Raw genomic sequence first — 18,638 nt, forward strand, 5'->3', positions numbered from 1 at the left:
AGTTAAGTAAGACTAGTATTTAGGACACTGTGCCCACTTGTAGGTTGAAGCTTCAGCATTACCATGCAGCTCACACACTTGTGCATGTGCATGCTGCGCGCACACACACACACACACACACACACACACACACACACACACACACACACACACACACACAGACACACACACTCTCACGGATATACAAACACACACACTGTCACAGATACACACACATATACACACACATATACACACATGCACACACACACACACACATATACACACACACACACACACACACACACACTCTCATGGATATACAAACACACACAATGTCACAGATACATACACATACACACACACACACACACACACACACACACACACACACACACACACACACACACTCACACACACACTCTCACACACACACACACACACACATAGTCTCACACACACACACATACACGCACGTACATGCACACACACAAACACACACACATGCACACACACACACACACACACACACACACACACACTCTCACAGATATACAAACACACACACTGTCACAGATATACACACACACACACACACACACTCTCTCACGGATATATAAACACACACAATGTCACACATACACACACATACACACACACACACACACACACACACACACACACACACACACAGTCTCACACACACACACACGCGCGCGCATGTACATGCACACACACATGGGTGTGCACACACACACTCACACACACACACACACACACACACACACACACTCACATATATGCTTGCACTTCTTGAAGATATATTTTTGCATATAATAGTTTACTTTTTTTCCTCCATATAAAATGAAGGGACTTTTATAGCACCAGAATTTTAAAGTATGATTCTGTTTGCTTTGTCTAATCTGCTTCCTTATCTTTAGCTGACATAATACATTTTATAGCCTCTCTACTTATTTTTTAAGGAAGTTATTTCTCCTTCTAAACGTATTCCTATTGCATGTATTTTCCATTAACTATTGTGTCTACAGAGTGTTTTAAAGTTTGAAGTTTGAGATGAATTTGGCAGCCTAAAAATTCACTATGTCAGTCTGTTCATTGAATGTGGCACCACTGACCACCAGTTCAGCACAATAATGTGTGTTACCTTTGAGATTTTGGACATAGCTGTAGAAGGCCTTCTGGTTGTGTTTAACCAGTGAGGCTGTCTTGACATTGTAACTGGCCTTTTGGACTAATCAGTCCTCTTAGTTTCCTGTTTAGTTTAGTTTAGCTTAGTTTAGTTTAGTTTAGAGAGAGCTTCTGTCATTATGACAGTTGCTCTTCCTGATTTTAGCCATGACATTTTTTTCTTTTGTTATCTACCCTGTTAAGGTTAGGATTCCACCGTTGTGGTTTGTTTTTAGTGTTTGTTTTGGGCTTACTTTTAGTAGTTATAGCAGCCTCTATACAACCATTTACATGGTTGTACAGGGTCTATGTGAACAATTCTGCACAGGTTGGTGTGAACTCGGGGTTGAGAGGGGCACTGAATTTTGACAAGCTGTCATTTAATAGGATGAAATTTGCTTTGGAATAGCCCGTAACTGTTACAGAGTTTGCTGGGGTTACCGAATTAATTTTTATTTTAAACGAGACAGCTTTTTGGTCCAAACTCGCCAGGGAGGACATGACACTGGGGAGGTGTAGCACTGTCTTTATTGCTGAGTACCAGGTCCCTATACCTAAAATCCCAAGCGACCCTCCCTAAACCTAAGTTCCCTGATTGCTTCTTAACCCTAAGACTTTCCTTCCACTTTCTAAACCTAATACTTATTTCCCACTTCCTAATCCTAAAACTCCTTTCCTGCTCTCAAACCCTAAAAGTTGCCTCCTGTTCCCCAACCCTAAACCCACCTCCTTTTTCCTGAAATTCCCCTCCCACTCCCTCCCCATGGTTGCTATACTTTCTTTGCTCAAACCTCAGTAATGTGCGGGGGTAAGGAGAAACAACTGCTTGCCCAAATTCATATTTGAGTTTAAGAGTAAGCAGCAGCCTATGTAAGCATCAAGATGCTTTAGTCGATGGCTTCACAACAGTGGTCTTTGAGCACTTGCTACTCTAGGGCTTATAGACGGACCATCTCACCGAAGAATGATCTCAAATGAGTGCAAGTTCCTAAATATGAACAGCTTTTAGGAGTAAAAAAAAAAATAAATCACTGATTAAAAAGTGGATTTGTAGGGGGGATGCCACTCTGCCTCATCTGATGTAAGAGGGGTACATTCTATAACCCGGCTCCTTATATACACAAACTCCTCAGTCGCACCATCACAGGGAAAGGGGAAATCTCCAGTATACCAGCAATTTGTCCTTTTACAGTAATGCCAACAGGCCATACACCAGAGATTGCACAATTGAATGTCAGTCACTAATGTTTTGAAAACAACCCTTACATCCTGTGTATATCTGTGGATCTGTCTCTGTAGTTTAAACGACTGCTACAACCAGGGAAGAATCATAAAGGTCCAGACTTTGAAGTGGCCTGGTCTTTCTGTTAGTTGATACATTTTCTTTAACTATCCTAAGCAGCTCTGGATGCTTTTCTGTACTTTTGTTTCTGAATCTTTTTCACCTTACGTTTGCTATTATAGTAGTGATATCTGTGATATCTACTACTTCTGCAGAGAGAGGATGGAACACAAAACTTGCTAAAATTAATTTCCTGTTGTTGCAGCTTGAAGGATCATAGTTATTTTATGGCAAAATTAAAAGTTTAACATTCGGCAATTCTTAACATAAATGATTAAGCTGCAATGGCTATCAACAGTGAAGACGCTTGACTTCATCATAAAATTCACTAAATAGTAATTAAAACTGGGGGGTGCCCATCTCTTCCCTAATTTAATATTTTACAGAGTCTGTTAGGCTACTAGTCATTGTATCATTTCTGAGGAGTCAGCTGATCTGTCCATCCACTTCCACAGTCACATGGATATGTCCCTTATCAAAAACCATGTCAGATGAGCGGAAGCCTTTCTTAATATAATTTCATAGTTTACTATCAAATGTCGAATTGAAGTTTGTCATTTACTGAGGTACGCGAAAATAAATGTCGAAAAGAGAAACATTACTTATTCAAAATGACGACAGCAGTAATGGCGATAATTTTGATATTATCGACATTACCCAAGTTTCCTTGACTTCCGTTGATGTTTCTATTTACATTTTGTAAGGGAGGCAAACTTGGGGGACTGTGGCCCCACACCCCCTGCATGTTATATATACAAACTCCGAGACTGCACTTCAGTGAGGAAAAGGGTAAATTTCCCGATCCCCAGTGTAGTGCAATCTCCATTCACAATGTCGACCTCTTATGAGCAAATGAACACTAGCATTCACTAAGGTGGATTTGAACATTTTCAGATCTGCATTATGGAAACTGAGAACCACACATTCGACCATACCAATTTTGCATAACTGCCGTTCAACATTTTGATAGTAAACATAATTTCACATCACATGTAAAATGAAAAAATAGGCATGGTGACTTGACTTCATCTGGATAAATATAACAGCAGCCATATGACAGCGTAATCACCAGGTTTTGAAATATACCAGAGTATCCAAATGTGTAGGAAATGACTTCTGAGTGCTTAAACTTGTAAACAGTAAATGTATGTTGTCGTAACCAACGTAGCAGGTCTCATGGATGTCCAGGTTTAGGCATTTGTAGCAGTGGTGATCATGTCACTGTGTGATTTAAAGTAGGGGAAGGGAATAGTAACATAAAGATGATGATGAAGATGCTGATGTAGGAATTTAGAAGAGTGCATTATGATGTGCTGTGGTAGGTTGTCAGGGAAGAATCAGGAGTTCTAGAAGTCAAAGGAGAAAGCAAGCCATGGGAAAACATCAGGGATGGATTATTCAGGGCTGTGGACGTGGATGTGAGGAAAACAAAGAAGAGTAAAAAGATGAGAAAGACCAGTGGGGCTACACAGAAGTGTAAGATTAGCAATTAGGGCAAAAGACAGGGCCTGCAGGAAGTACAGATGGTGAGGTGGAGGTACCACAGTATGTGAAGGCTAGGAAAAAAGGCAGGTGAGATGGTGAGGAAAGCAAAGGTTAAACATGAAAGGGATTAGCAGAAAGGTTAAAGAAGGAAACAAAGGCTTTGGTAGTTACACAGCAGAAAGAAGGAAGGAAGGGAGAGAACATGCTTGGTTGAGTGAAGATGGTGGGGAAAGTCATGGTTTGCCTATACGTCAACAAGACCTTTAATACAGAGGTTTGTGGTGAGAGGGCCAATGTCAGAAGTAAAGGAAGTGACTAGTGGAGTATGGCAGGATCCAGTACTTTTCAGTGTATGTGTCTCAGACATATCTGAGTGAAGATAGAACAGGATCACCATATTTGCTGGAAACAGAGACATAGATGCAGCACTGGGTGAAGTAGAGAAATGTTTAACAAAAGATAAAGTTAAATGGGTGGGTGGAAAGATGGCAGTTGGAGGTCCTGTTCAGACAAATGCACATTGCTGCACTTGGGCCACAACCAGCCTGGAAATGATGACAAAAAAAATGGGGCTGTTGACCACACTTGAACCACGACAGGACAGCTGAAGTAGCACATAGAATGCAAGGGTGTATCCTCAGGGGATAAATTTGAGAAGCAAAATGGTAATGCTTCCACTTTACTTAGCCTTACTCACATGACATTTTAAGTACTGCATCTAGTTCTGGAGGTAGTATAAGGAAAAGGACATCAGGCTACTGGGAGGAATCTAGAGGAAAACTACCAGAAAATCAATTGAATATAGAGGATGGAGTATAACTAGAGGCTAGAGGAACCTAAGCTGTTCTCACTTGAGATCAAAAGAGAAGGGGCGGGGCATGGAGGCATGATATTGGTGCACAAGGAGGTCATGTTACATAGATATGAGGAGTTCATTTTGTGACGGAAGGATAGAGGGGGGAGGTTGGAGCACATGCACGTTGTGGAGAACAGCTACTCCCTGGAGTTCCAAAAGTACTTTTCTCCAGAAAGGTTGAAGTGCACTACCAGAAAGGGCAGTAGACAGGGAATCAATGCAGGCATTTAAGAAGGCATGAGAAAGATGGAAAAGGGGTTAAGGGGGGTTGGAATTGAGGGGAAGTGGAGTGGTAAATGTAAAAATAAAAAATAAAAAAAATGCGAACATTGCAAACTTTAAAACCACTTTATTACCACAGAAATAGTAGACTAGTGTATTCTCTCGAAAAACTAAGCGCTTTCACCAATCTCATTGGCTTCATCAGAGTTAATGTGAGCAAGCCACAACACCAAATAAATATGCATTTAAATTCACCATTAACCAATCATTTGTCCCAATATCAAATTCACAATTTGCATAAATAATTCATGAATGAAATCATTACCCTCCCTAAAACTATTTAAATAAACATTCATCCACATAATATACCTCCATACATATATAACAAATAAACATTTAAAATACATTAAAAATTGCTACCACATATTACACTATATTTAATTAATTCTTCATTTATTGCACAATCCCTAAATACATTCTGCTTTTTGTTTTAGGATAGGCATAACAGATATATTATCATTAAGACCTGGGGGTGTAGCGGCATAAAAGATATATTATCATTAAGACCTGGGGGTATAGTGGCATAACAGATATATTATCATTAAGACCTGGGGGGGCAGTGGCGTTTAGTCTTACCTGCTAATTATATTCCTTTTCTTCCACCCTCAGTCTGTCATTACCACCTCTATCACTAGGACTGATTTTATCTGTCACACAAAAAGATGTATTTTTAAAAATTCTGACAACTTTTACTATGAGTATAAAGGGCATTATGTTTGTCCTTTCTCTTTATTGCTCTAATATGCTCTGATATTCTGTCCTTTAATCTTCGGACAGTTTTGCCCATGTAGAAGCCTGAACATACTGTACATGTTGCGATATAAACTACTATTGATGTATTACAACAGCATCTACCTGGGCAAGCTATTGTCCTCTCATATCCATGGACAGAAGCACAAGGCCTATCATTAATAAATTTGCAGTTCCTGCACATCCCACATTTATACATTAATGATCTTTGTTTTTGTTTGTTTGGTCTTTCTAAAATATTTTTTATATTTTTTCCCCCTACTAAATACTACTTTAGGGAACATACCTAACTTCTTTTTATTTTCCTCAGAGATACACAGAAGCCATATTCTATTAACTGTCTTAATAATGTCAGGCACTTGATTATTATATCTGAAAATAAATGCCTCACTTTCTGGCTTCTGTTTTGGTCCCTGTCCTTTAAACTCATGTCCCCAAAGAGTAGGTGGAAACCTTGTATTTCTATTACTTAGTACCTCATTATGTATTCTCAAGAGCAACTTCAAGGGATATCCCCTCTCAAGGAACATCCCTATTAGTTTATACATTTCATCTTGGTATAAATCATTGTCACTCACCAATTGAGACAGTCTAACACTCTTCCCTTTCACTACACTTTTTCTCTGGTGGAAGGGGTGGCAACTCTCAAAATGTAAAAGGGCGTTACTGTATGTCTCCTTTCTATATATATTGCTCTGTAAACCCACTTCTGTTTTTCCAATTTTAATGTCCAAAAAATTCACCGTATTAGTATGCCACTATTCCACTATTTCTGTGGTAATAAAGCGGTTTTAAAGTTTGCACTGCTCGTATTTTTTTATTTTTTCATTATTAGAGTGTGCCCTTGTTAGGTTTCAGTTTGTTTGGTAGAGTGGTAAATGTATATGAAGGGTAGACTAGACAGGTTTATTTCCTCCTTGTATCTTCAAGCAACTGTAGCATAATATAATGCTTTGCCTGACAGAAAATAGTCAAACATTATATTCTGAAGCTACTTTTTTGCACATTACTTACAGCATTCCTGAATATATTATGTGCAGTTTTTTTCTTTTTTTGCTTTTATGTGTTCAGTTACACTTTGCATACCAGATTACCCCTGTTTCATTTACAGAGTTCTAGCTAATAATATGCTTATAATTATTTAGGATTTCGTAACTGATACAAAAATACTAAATAGTGCTGCTTTTTTTCATTGCTTTGTTGTCGGAACATGCTAGAAGCAAGCCAAAAAAATATTACGTTTGTCAATATAGCACTGAGGATTAAGGCTAAGTGCTGTCAAAGGACTTCATCCTCCCGCCCTGTGTTTGATTTTTCTAGTTTTGTCTGTTTACATACTGTATTTTTTATTTATTTACATTTTGTAGATCTTGTTAACCCTACTAGACAGAGTCCATTTTCAGAGTGGACCTGGGAGGAATGCAAAACTAAACAACAAAAATAGTTAACAAATAAAGAGCATTACAGTTTGTAACAAACAAGTATTCGAGTAACAGTAATTGTATGACCAAAATGCAAGTAAATGCCATAAGATGTCTACAAAATAATGGTAATATGACCATAAGCAACTTGACTTGACTACTAGTTCCAAATCACACCTAAAAAGAGGTGCTTAGCTTTACCTTCTTAAAGTGTATGGTTACATTTCTCATACATCCGTGTTTTACAGCTAATTTCATTTAGGGACATACCACCTATGTTAAAGCTGCATGTTATTTGAAAATGAAATAAAGATTATGACATGTTTTTTGATGCTTTAGTTTCACTGTTAACTCAGTTTTTCCTTATGACCACACTGCCAGAATGATGTCAAGTAATGTATTGGCAATAATCTACAAATAACACGAAAGCATTCTGGGTAATCAAAAACACCGTGCTTTTTAGAGGAACAGCTAATCGTTTTCATTATGGTTTCACTAATAGAGCATCAAATGTGTTCATTTTCAAGGATGATTGTTTCGCCTGTTTGAAGTAGCTGACAGATTGGCTTACTAGGATAAACGATTCCCTTGCTGCTGCACATAGCATGGAAAAATAGCACCTTATTCACTAATATAGGCAGTGAGACATTGTGGGTACATCTTTCATGATGCATGTCTGGAGTTTTCAGCTTCAAGAAAATTTTCAATAGAGAGTGCTTACAAATGCAATTAATTGCAAAAATAGCACACTGTGTAAAACACTGTAACATTTGATATGGTATATGGTAAGGAGACTACTTCTATAACTAAGGGTTGATTATTTACATTTGCAAAGGAAAATGAGACAAATCACTTTAACAGCTGAATAATGCTAATAAATTGGCAAACATCTGTAAAACTGTATTCCCCATCTGTATTCTCCTAGTAAGTATTTTACGTAGATAAGTAAAACCGATAAGATCAATTCCTTCATATCAAGTAATGTGTATTAGCCTTGGTATGGATAACTGTATACCTGTATTATGCAGCACTCTGAAAAAAATGTTTGATTCTCTGCAGTTTCTGTGTAATGCATGTGATTGCCAACCTTATTGTCACTGTATTGTGAACCAGTTGTTTTTGTGTTAGCTTTTCAGAGGCGTAAACCATTGTTTGATAGATATGTAATTTTAATTTCATTACAGTTTAATTGACATATTGCTGTCAGCTAACTTTTATGTGCTTTAGAGAATGATTCAGATGTTTCCAAGGAAACATACTTATGATTTCTTTTTTTTTCAAAACAAGTTTATTGTTTTAACATATAAGAGAAATATCATAACAATTTTATACAAATAATTAAAAATAGGTATTATTATAATATTCAACAAAACAACTAAAGTATTTACAAAGACATCCACTACAATCAGATCAATTAATTAAACTAAAATACTGTGCTATTGAAATTAGAATTTTTTTAACAAATTTTGTAAATTATCCCATACAATAAAATGTGATGTTTTTCTAGTTGTTCTCATTCTAATTGTGCTTATTTCCATATGACACATTATATTCATAACATTTTTAAATTCATTGAACGAAGGAGGTGTATCTGAAATCCAATTTCTAGTTATTATTTTCCTAGCCACTGTTAGGATAGACCATAACAAGGGAAGCTTAATCTTTTAACACATTGAGGTACAGGTGTGTTGAATAATATAAGAGACTTAGAAATAATGAAATTATCTGTAAAAGAGCCTGCAAAAATTCATTAATTGACTTCCAGTATTCTTTCAACTTCATACAGTCATAAAACATATGAGCCCAGTCAGCATTAATTTCTACATTACATCTCTTACATAGATTATCTTTATTATTAATTTTATTCATCATCAAAGGTGTATAAAAGATCTATGTAAAAATTTCCATGTATAAAGTCTCCAGACAATGGAAGATGTAGTTCTATAAGCAGATTCCAATATATATTGTTTATCTTGTTGAGTTGGTGGGTCCCCATTAATAGAGGTGAAATAATTCCAGTATGAATCTACATTGTAAAAGTTTCTTGTCTGATAATTTTATGTATATATGAAAGTTTACCTTTATCAGAAACTTTATGCTGTAAATTTATTATCAAGTAATCAATCAGTTTTGGAATAGATTCTTTAACTGTTATAGACATTAGATCTATTCTATCAATGAGATGTTGTCTAAAGATCTGAACCTCTAACCAGCAAGTTTCTCTTAGATCAAATTCTTGTTTTAAGAAATCTAGATTTTTAACTTTATTATCAGATATCAGCTGATACCAGTACTTTAGATTATTATCTATAGCTAAATGAGCTCCTTCAGAAGTAGATGACATAAGCATACCCTGAGTATAAATTATAGGGAATACAATAAAATTCCATTACCTATACTTAGGGTGCATGAATATAAAGTTACGATAACTAATAATAATATTTAATGGGTAACAGACCATATGTTTAGGTGTAATAGGTGAAGTACAAAATTCCTTTAGCAACCACAACATGGAGTTATTTATAATCATATTTTTATGTGTTAAGGAGATTTTCATGAAGTGCATACTAATTAGCTCCCAATAATCTTTCCATTTTGCGACATATGACCGATCTATTAATAAAGTAATAACTTTTATAATAGAAGAGATAATATATAAATTAAAGTCTGGAAAAGAAATATCCCTTGAGACCAGCTATTAGTATGTTTCTTTAATGCAATCCTAGGTCTATTAGGTGCCCATAAGAAATTTAACATTAGTGTATTCAGTTTCTTGATAGTTATTTTTGTAGGTGAAAGTATTATTGATTGTATTAAGTATAAAATCTTGGGGAATATTATCATTTTAATAATTGTAAGTCTCTCCTCCATAGTAAAAACATATTATTCCAGGTATTAAAAATATTTTGTATATTAAGAAAACAGGTATTATAGTTATTATATATAATAGATTTAATATCTTTAGATAGTATTATACCTAAATAAGTTATCTGACCTGAGTTGGGTACATATTTAGTAAAATCACTAATGAGAGTATTTTTTCGTGTATATATAGGTAGTATTTTAGTTTTTCTTCATTGAATATTAAACCAGAAATACTTTTAAAATTCATCATTTTATCAAATAAAGACTGCATAGAAGAATTAGATCCTGCTGATGTAATTAGAACATCATCTGCAAAAGTTGAATTTTTGATGTTGTATTTTCTTCTATTTCAAAACCCTCTATGTCAGTACTGTTTCTAATCAAATTAGCCCAAGGCTCCATTACTAAAGTGAATAATAGTGGAGAAAGTGGACATCCTTGCTTTGTACCTTTAAGAATGGGTATTTTTGTGAAACATATGTTCCTACCTTAATATAAGCCAGTGTTCCTTTGTATAAATGCTCAATTAAATTTACAAATGCATCAGAGAAATTTGTGCATTTCAGTAAGGTAAACAGATAGTCCCAACTTACTGAATCAAATGCTGAACCTATATCAAGACTAATAAGTGTTAAATCGTTCTTTTTCCTATTTGCAAAATCAATTAATGTTAAAGTTCTTCTTATATTATCAAAAGTATTTCTATTTACAATGAAGCCCGTCTGATCTATGTCTATAATGCCGGGATAATTGTCTTCAATCTATCAGCAAAAATACTCATAAACATTTTATAATCAACATTAAGTAATGAGATGGGTCGATATGAAGAACATCTAGTTGGATCTTTATTAGGTTTTAAAATTGGTGAAATAAATGTATATTGCCAAGATGGGGGTTATTAACTCAGTTTGGGCCAGAATAAAAACCTTATGTATTAATGAATATGTAGTTTTAGAAAGGATTTTATATATCTCTGGTATAATACCATCATTACCCGGTGCTTTGTTTGATTTAAGCTTATTTATTTGTGTAATAACTTCTGTATATGAAATACTCTTGTCCAATAGTTTAATCTGTTGTTTATTAAGCTTTTATTCATGTTTGTGGTTATAAACTCCTTTATTTTATCTTTAGGTTCCATGTTAATGTTGTTATGGTTAATCTTGTGAAAGTGATTTCTAAATTCGTCCAGTATTTCTGGTATACTAGAAACATTCTTCTTTTCCTTAGAGAAAAGATTTCTTTGATATGGTTTTGTTTATTCAATCTTTTGTTTTATTTTTAAGTCTATGTAAGTATTTGGGGCTTATTGAATAAGACAAAAACTTGTATTTCTCTAAAGTTATTTTAACTTTATGAGTTAAAATTTCTTTGTATTTCTCATTTAGTTTGTTTATTTCTTCAATAACTTTCTTTTCCATAATATTTTCTTTATTATTATGCTTATAAGAGTCCAGTTTACTTTGAATATCTAACAATTCCTTATCCCAAGATTTCCTTTTGTTATTATACCATCTGATACTTTGTCCATATAGATATGATTTTAAGGCATCCCAAACATAGACAATGGAGACTTCAGGAGTATTATTTATGTCTAGAAAATGTTGTACTTCTGAAAGTATATATTCTTTATAGTCTTTTAGCTGAGTTAAGTATGCTGGTATCCTTTTGATCTGAACATTATGAGTATTTTTATCATGAATTCAAAAACAATTGAGTTATGATCAGATATAGGACATGAAATGATTTTGGAATTAATTAAATCTGTTACTATCTGGTTAGAAATAAAGACCCTATCTATTTTTGAATAAGTTTTGTATCTGTTAGAAAAAAGGTGTATGGTAATGATTTTGACTCTATCTGATTATTAATATCATTCAAATGATAAGAATTAGCAAAATCATTTAAATGTTTTGCATTAGATGTAATTCTTCTTTTCTTTATAGTGGTAGTATCACTTTCATGTAGTATACAATTAAAATCACCAGCTAAAATAATATCCCTATAGAGAATGATATGATCTTATCAATATGATGTTTCACTGTATTAATACCAATTCCAGGTATCCAATATACATTAATTAAAGTGTAAGTCTTCCCATTAATTTGTATTGTAACCATACAAAACATTCCTTTGTCATCCTGATAAGACTTAATGGTTTTAGGAATGGGCATACTTTTATTCCATAAAATAGCCACTCCTCTTTTTTTCTGAGTGTGCTCTGAACTAACCAATACTGTATACTTATTAGTGGCTAGTTTATCAATATCTTTTTTTCAAGAGATGGGTTTCTTGCAGGAAGACTAGATTGGCCTTGTGTAGATTAATGTATCTTATTAGGCTTGCCCTTTTACACGGATTATTCAATCCATTAATGTTTAAAGAAATTCCTTTTAAAGATGTCATTTGGCATTTTTAAAACTCAAGAATCTTATGATCGAAATAACAAATAACCAGATAAATAATGTTACATCTCCTCTTTTAGGTGTACCTTTAAATATAGCTGTATTTATTAAATCTCTTATGGGATTTTGTATAGGATTCAATTTTGTTTGTAGTGACAATGAGTGTACAAAATATATTGTGGATGTCAAAACTATATACATATAACAATGAACAAGTGAAAATAATGTCAGGATTAAACCTTGCATCCCGACTGGAGTTGAAAACTCCAACTTAGAGCAGTATTTACTACTCAAGTTAACCCCCTACCCTAAGCAGCAGTACCTCAGCTACCACCTTATCAATTTAATACTAGTTATATTTAACTGAGGTTAACAGTTTTCAATTCAATTATCTATCAAGACAAAACTACACATTTGGTAAAACAGCATCATATAAACTAAAATAAACTTTTTTTTTTTTTTTTTTTTAAAACTGTTCATACTATTATATAGATCTATGTAATATATAACACTTGTATTCTAATAGCATTCAAATAATCTTAATGTTAGAAATCAAGAGGAGAGAAAATTATGTTCTAACATTCATTTAAATCAAAAACTTTGGCTAATATGATTCAGACATTACATGCATTAAGATGCATCTATTTTCTGTCATGTGAATTCTATCAACAGCTTCCAAAAATCTTGAATTGTTTGTATATGAGCATTTACTTAAACTCATTATTGTCAATAGAGTAAAATATTGTATTCATAAAATTATTATAAATCATATTGCATAGTTATGCAGATTCTCAGAAACACCTGCGTTATTACCTAAAAAAAAAAAAAAAAAAAAGCCATCACACACATAAACACAGACACACACACATACATATACACACACACATATACACACACACACATCCACACACACACACACACACACACACACATACATATGCACATACACATATATACATACATACACACACACACACACACACACACACACACACATATATATATATATATATATATATATATATATATATATATATATATATATATGATCTCACTGAGTTATGTCTTTGTAGAGCACAATCCTACTTGCTGTCCCTAGAATAAATCTGTCTGCTTTATACAAAATAATGCACAGCAAACACATATTAGTAACCAGATTTTACAATCATGCTAACCTACTGCTTTAAAATATATCACATGACATTTCTTCCAGAATAGAGTTATAAGATTATTTATGCTTGTCAATCAGATGAATTAAATGAGTTATAGTAAAGTATATGTTTGGGACACAAGTTTTAACACAGATTATTATGCTACTGTTAAGTAGATTTTCAAAAACATTTAAATAAATGTTTCATTTTCTATGCCTTCTAAAATAAGATATTTACTTGCTACAAGAAACTACATCATCTAAACTCATCATAACTGACATATTTTATGAATAGAGTATTTTTCCTGAATCTGTGGTGTGTCAGTGTGATAACCTTGTCAATGTTTATACTAACTGCTTTCAGTTTCTCTGTGAAAATTCTGTGAGTGAAGCTTCTGAGGAAACTCATGGACACTATGCATGAGACAGCCCACATCCCAGATTGTCTCCCTTAACATTTTGGCGGGAAACTTATTAAAACTTGTGGCAAACATTCATTTTGTCAATAGAGTAAAATATTGTATTCATAGAAATTATTATAAATCATATTAGATAGTTATGCAGATTCTCAGAAAAAAAAAAGCCATCACACTCACACACACACACACATACATACACACACACACACACACACATATATATATATATATATATATATATATATATATATATGATCTCACTGAGTTGTGCCTTTGTAGAGCACTGTCCTACTTGCTGTCCCTAGAATAAATCTGTCTGCTTTATACAAAATAATGCACAGCAAACACATATTGGTAACCAGATTTTACAATCATGCTAACCTACTGCTTTAAAATATATCACATGACATTTCTTCCAGAATAGAGTTATAAGATTATTTATGTTTGTCAATCAGATGAATTAAATGAGTTATAGTAAAGTATATGTTTGGAACACAAATTTTTAACACAGATTATTATGCTGCTGTTAAGTAGATTTTCAAAAACATTTAAATAAATGTTTCATTTTTATGCCTTCTAAAATAAGACATTTACTTACTACAAGAAACTACATCATTTAAACTCATTATAACTGACATATTTTATGAACAGAGTATTTTTCCTGAATCTGTGGTGTGTCAGTGTGATAACCTTGTCAATGTTTATACTAACTGCTTTCAGTTTCTCTGTGAGAATTCTGTGATTTGAAGATTCTGAGGTAACTCAAGGACATTGTGCATAAGACAGCCCACATCCCAGATTGTCTCTCTTAACATTTTGGCGGGAAACTTATTAAAAACTAGTGACAAACATTCATTTAGCAGTGTAAATGCATCTAAACATGACAGCACCTCCACAATGTATTCCACAGATCATCACAGCCTCTATGCAAGTGAAATTAAACTCAAAATTACCAACAAGTAATAAAACTCAGCATTCTTCTCCCAACTCAATTTTCATACAAATCCTATTATTCACTGTGCCCACACAGTCAAAAGCATTTCTATATATTAATAAAGAAAAGAAAAGAGAGTAGAAAATAAAAGGGAGTGAGGCAGAAATAAAAAATGTAAGAGAAAGCTGTAAGAAGTATATACAATGGAATGTTACTTACTGTTTATATTAATAGAGTTAAAAATAAAACATATTATTTACTCTTATTTAGTTCTGATTATTATTAGTTAAAGCATGACAGATTATTTACAAACAAGCATAAGCAGTATAATCAAGAAAGTATAATTAGAAATAGCATTTGAAGAACTTATAAACTTTTACAAGAAATAAATATGTTATTATTCTATTAATGATATTTTCATTACTGTTCTCTCCTGCCCTCCCCACCCTTTACCCACTACATAATCTAAATAGAATGTCATTGTTTAAACAAAGAAAATAATAAAAGAAGAAGGAAAAAAAGGTAAAGATAAAAAAATGTATCAAATTACTAACCTTACTTTTTTCAGAAAGAAAAACAAATCGAGTCACAGCCTGCCATTAAATCCTTAGGCATTTTGACTGGTTATGAAACAAAACATTTCTTTGCACATAGAGAATAACTTTGATTAAATCTTTTCCAAAATAGTTGTGGCTTTCTGGAAATGCAGGAACTATATTCAAAAAGATTAATAATGAACTAAAATGATGAGAGAGAAAAAACATATAACAAATCATTTGTTTTTAGTCTCTTCTTCTTCTCTGAAGTCTTCCAGGAAGCTTCAGTTGCCAATCTCTTTAATGAAGAACTAGCCCATTCCATTTATTCTATTTTATCCAAAATCCTTTTTTCTTTGACAAACAGTAAAGCAGAGTCTAAATCATCAAGACCTTAGGACCATCAGGAAGGAAGATTTTAAGCTTGGCAGGAAACAGAATGTATGTCTTAAACTGTTCAGTTTTAAGCTCCCTTATTAGTGGCAGAAAAACTTTTCTTTTAGCAATTACCATGGAAGAATAGTCATTGTCAAAACGCACAGTTGTCTCATTAAACTTAACAGGAGCTTTAGCCCAAGCAGATTTAAGAACCATCTCTTTATCAAAGATGATAGAAATCTAACTATAACTGATCTAGGATAGTTTTTGTTAGAGTTAGTATTAGCTATAGATCTATGTGCTCTTTCAATACCAAAAGAGAATGCTTCTGGTAAATCTAAAGTTTTAGGGAGCCATGTTGTTAAAAAAGAAGTAATATTGTTACCTTCAATATTTTCTGGCAGTCCAAAAATCCTAATGTTATTGCGCCTAGATCTATTTTCCAGGTCATCCAGCTTTGTTTGTAAATGTGTATTTTGTTTCAGCAGAAACTCAATGTTGATTTCCTGTTTTTTTATTTTATTTTCCATGTCATTCATAGCTTCTTCTATGCCTGTCATCTGGATCTTCTGTTGTTGCAGGTCCATATGTAACAAGTCTATTTGTTTTGTAGTTTTTTCTATGAAAGTGTCTATTTTAGTATCCATTTTATCCATCTTAGCAGTAAGTTGCTGGACTATAATTATCAGAGACTGAAGTTCTTTCTTGATGCTGGAGTCTTGAGAATTTGTCTTACTGGAACTCATTTCAGACTGATAAACTGACAGGAAAATTTCCAAAGTAATTTCTGACAGGAATATTATTAAGATTTCCTTTCTTTTTTAGATATAGTTCAAGAACTATATAAAACAAACATATTTAGAAAGAAAATTACTTCAAGAATTAATTTTTTAAGTAATTAATTCCTGTCAATGTAATGAAATTGGTGGAGCTGAAGAAATCTGCTGCTATCCTGTGTTCATCCTTGGCCACGCCCCTCAATACATACTTATGATTTCTGATAATTGATGAACATAAAACCATAGTTTTCCTTTACTGGTAGGCAAATTAAAAGTCTAACAAAGAGCCATGAGTTTTACATTCTGAAGCTGTAACAGGAAGGAACTTAGGTCTTGGTGAGTTTATTCAGTTAGGTTTCTCTGAAAAACTTTAAGAGACAAAGAAGGAACAGGCTGACAGGTCTGCACAGAAGAAGTCAGTGCTTGGCTGAAGGGGCAATGAACATCATTCTTTCTCTCTTCCCCATTTAGTTGTCCTTTCTAACCTTCTGAATTTCTTTGATGTCAGTTCAAGCACGTTTCATTCATGTGACTGTGTTAACAGATAATTTGTCCAAGAGGAATTCGGCCTTCATTAACCGTTAGGACTTACTTGCTGCATATCCTGTGCCCTACGAATAAAACTGTCCCAGGAAACCTTTGCACCTCCCACTTCTCATGAAGTTGTGCATTTTACAGTTTCTTCATGCAGCTAAACTTATTTGTTTAGATTCTATGTGACACCAGGTGACATATTCAGAATAATCTTAGGAAATCATTCTAAAATTAGATTGCTTCTGTCAGGTATTGTGAGTGCAGGTTAACAAGCTTATTTTTCTCTTTATTTTCTGACTGCATTTAGAGAATTTGCTGCACTTTCTTCTTCTGTTAGGACATTCTGGCCCTTTACTTTTCTCTTTCTTGGTTAGTTAGTTGGGCCTTGATCCAAATTAGTCATCTTGTCTCCGACATGTAACTGTTGCCTCTGTGGTAAGCAGATTATTCTTGCTGACAGTAACAATAAACGCATTTATTGTCTAGGTCACCAGCTAGAACCTGACCCTTATTTGTTAGAATTTCAAGTTGAAGTTAAGTTCCACCAGGGATCTATTTCCAGGCAAACCTCAGCCATTATGTATTGTGCTTCTAAACATAAAAGGAGCAGGCTCCTGGTTTCTCTTGTATCCCACTCTAGTTTCCCAGCGAAGCCAAGCCCTCAAGGCCCGCTTAGCGATTAAAGAAACCATATTTCTTAAAGTGTACAGTCACACTTTAAGTATATATTACAACACTTTACATCTTAAATGCCGCAGTGTATTTTACACCATTCTGGACTAATTTTACTTGTCCAATTTCTTAACTAAAATCCTTGTAAACTTTTTGTTAAGTACCCATCCATATAATTCTTCAGAGTGCCTCACTTACATCACTTGAAGGCTTGTGTGAGGTGCTTCCATAGTCTTTAACCGACGACTCTCATTCATGCTCTGTGGTACGCTTATTAAAGTCTGTGGATGCACTTGTACATTCTCTGCACATTGACATCACCAAGGACAAAATTTAATGAATTTTTCTTTGACATTACAGAGAGTAAAATACAACTTTATGAATAATATAATTTTAGGTACTTTTCCGTTAATGGAGGCAACAATCGTACCAGGACATATAGACTGAAAAATGTTAGTTACGAGACGATGTTAATTGAGTTAATTTGTTTTGTTGTTCCAGTATTGGTTATTAAGATACTCACAGACTTAATTCATAACATTTTTTTACTGAAAAACATTTTTAAAACATTTTTAAAAATATAAATTTGTGTTAGGGTATAGCTTTAACAAACCGATGTATTTAGTGGACTGTGAACGTCATTTACTCCATCAGTTCTAGTAG

At 33.7% G+C, this 18,638-nt stretch overlaps 1 protein-coding gene across 1 annotated transcript in view; it reads left to right on the forward strand.

Annotated features, from left to right (window-relative positions):
- Nucleotides 1-18,638, forward strand: part of PLEKHA2 (pleckstrin homology domain containing A2) — an 856,672-nt gene that overhangs the window by 114,918 nt on the left and 723,116 nt on the right. The gene's annotated exons all lie outside the window — the stretch shown is intronic.

The sequence above is a fragment of the Protopterus annectens genome, chromosome 9.part0 (genome assembly GCF_019279795.1).
Source record: "Protopterus annectens isolate FY-2018-M chromosome 9.part0, PAN1.0, whole genome shotgun sequence".
Taxonomy (NCBI): domain Eukaryota; kingdom Metazoa; phylum Chordata; order Ceratodontiformes; family Protopteridae; genus Protopterus; species Protopterus annectens.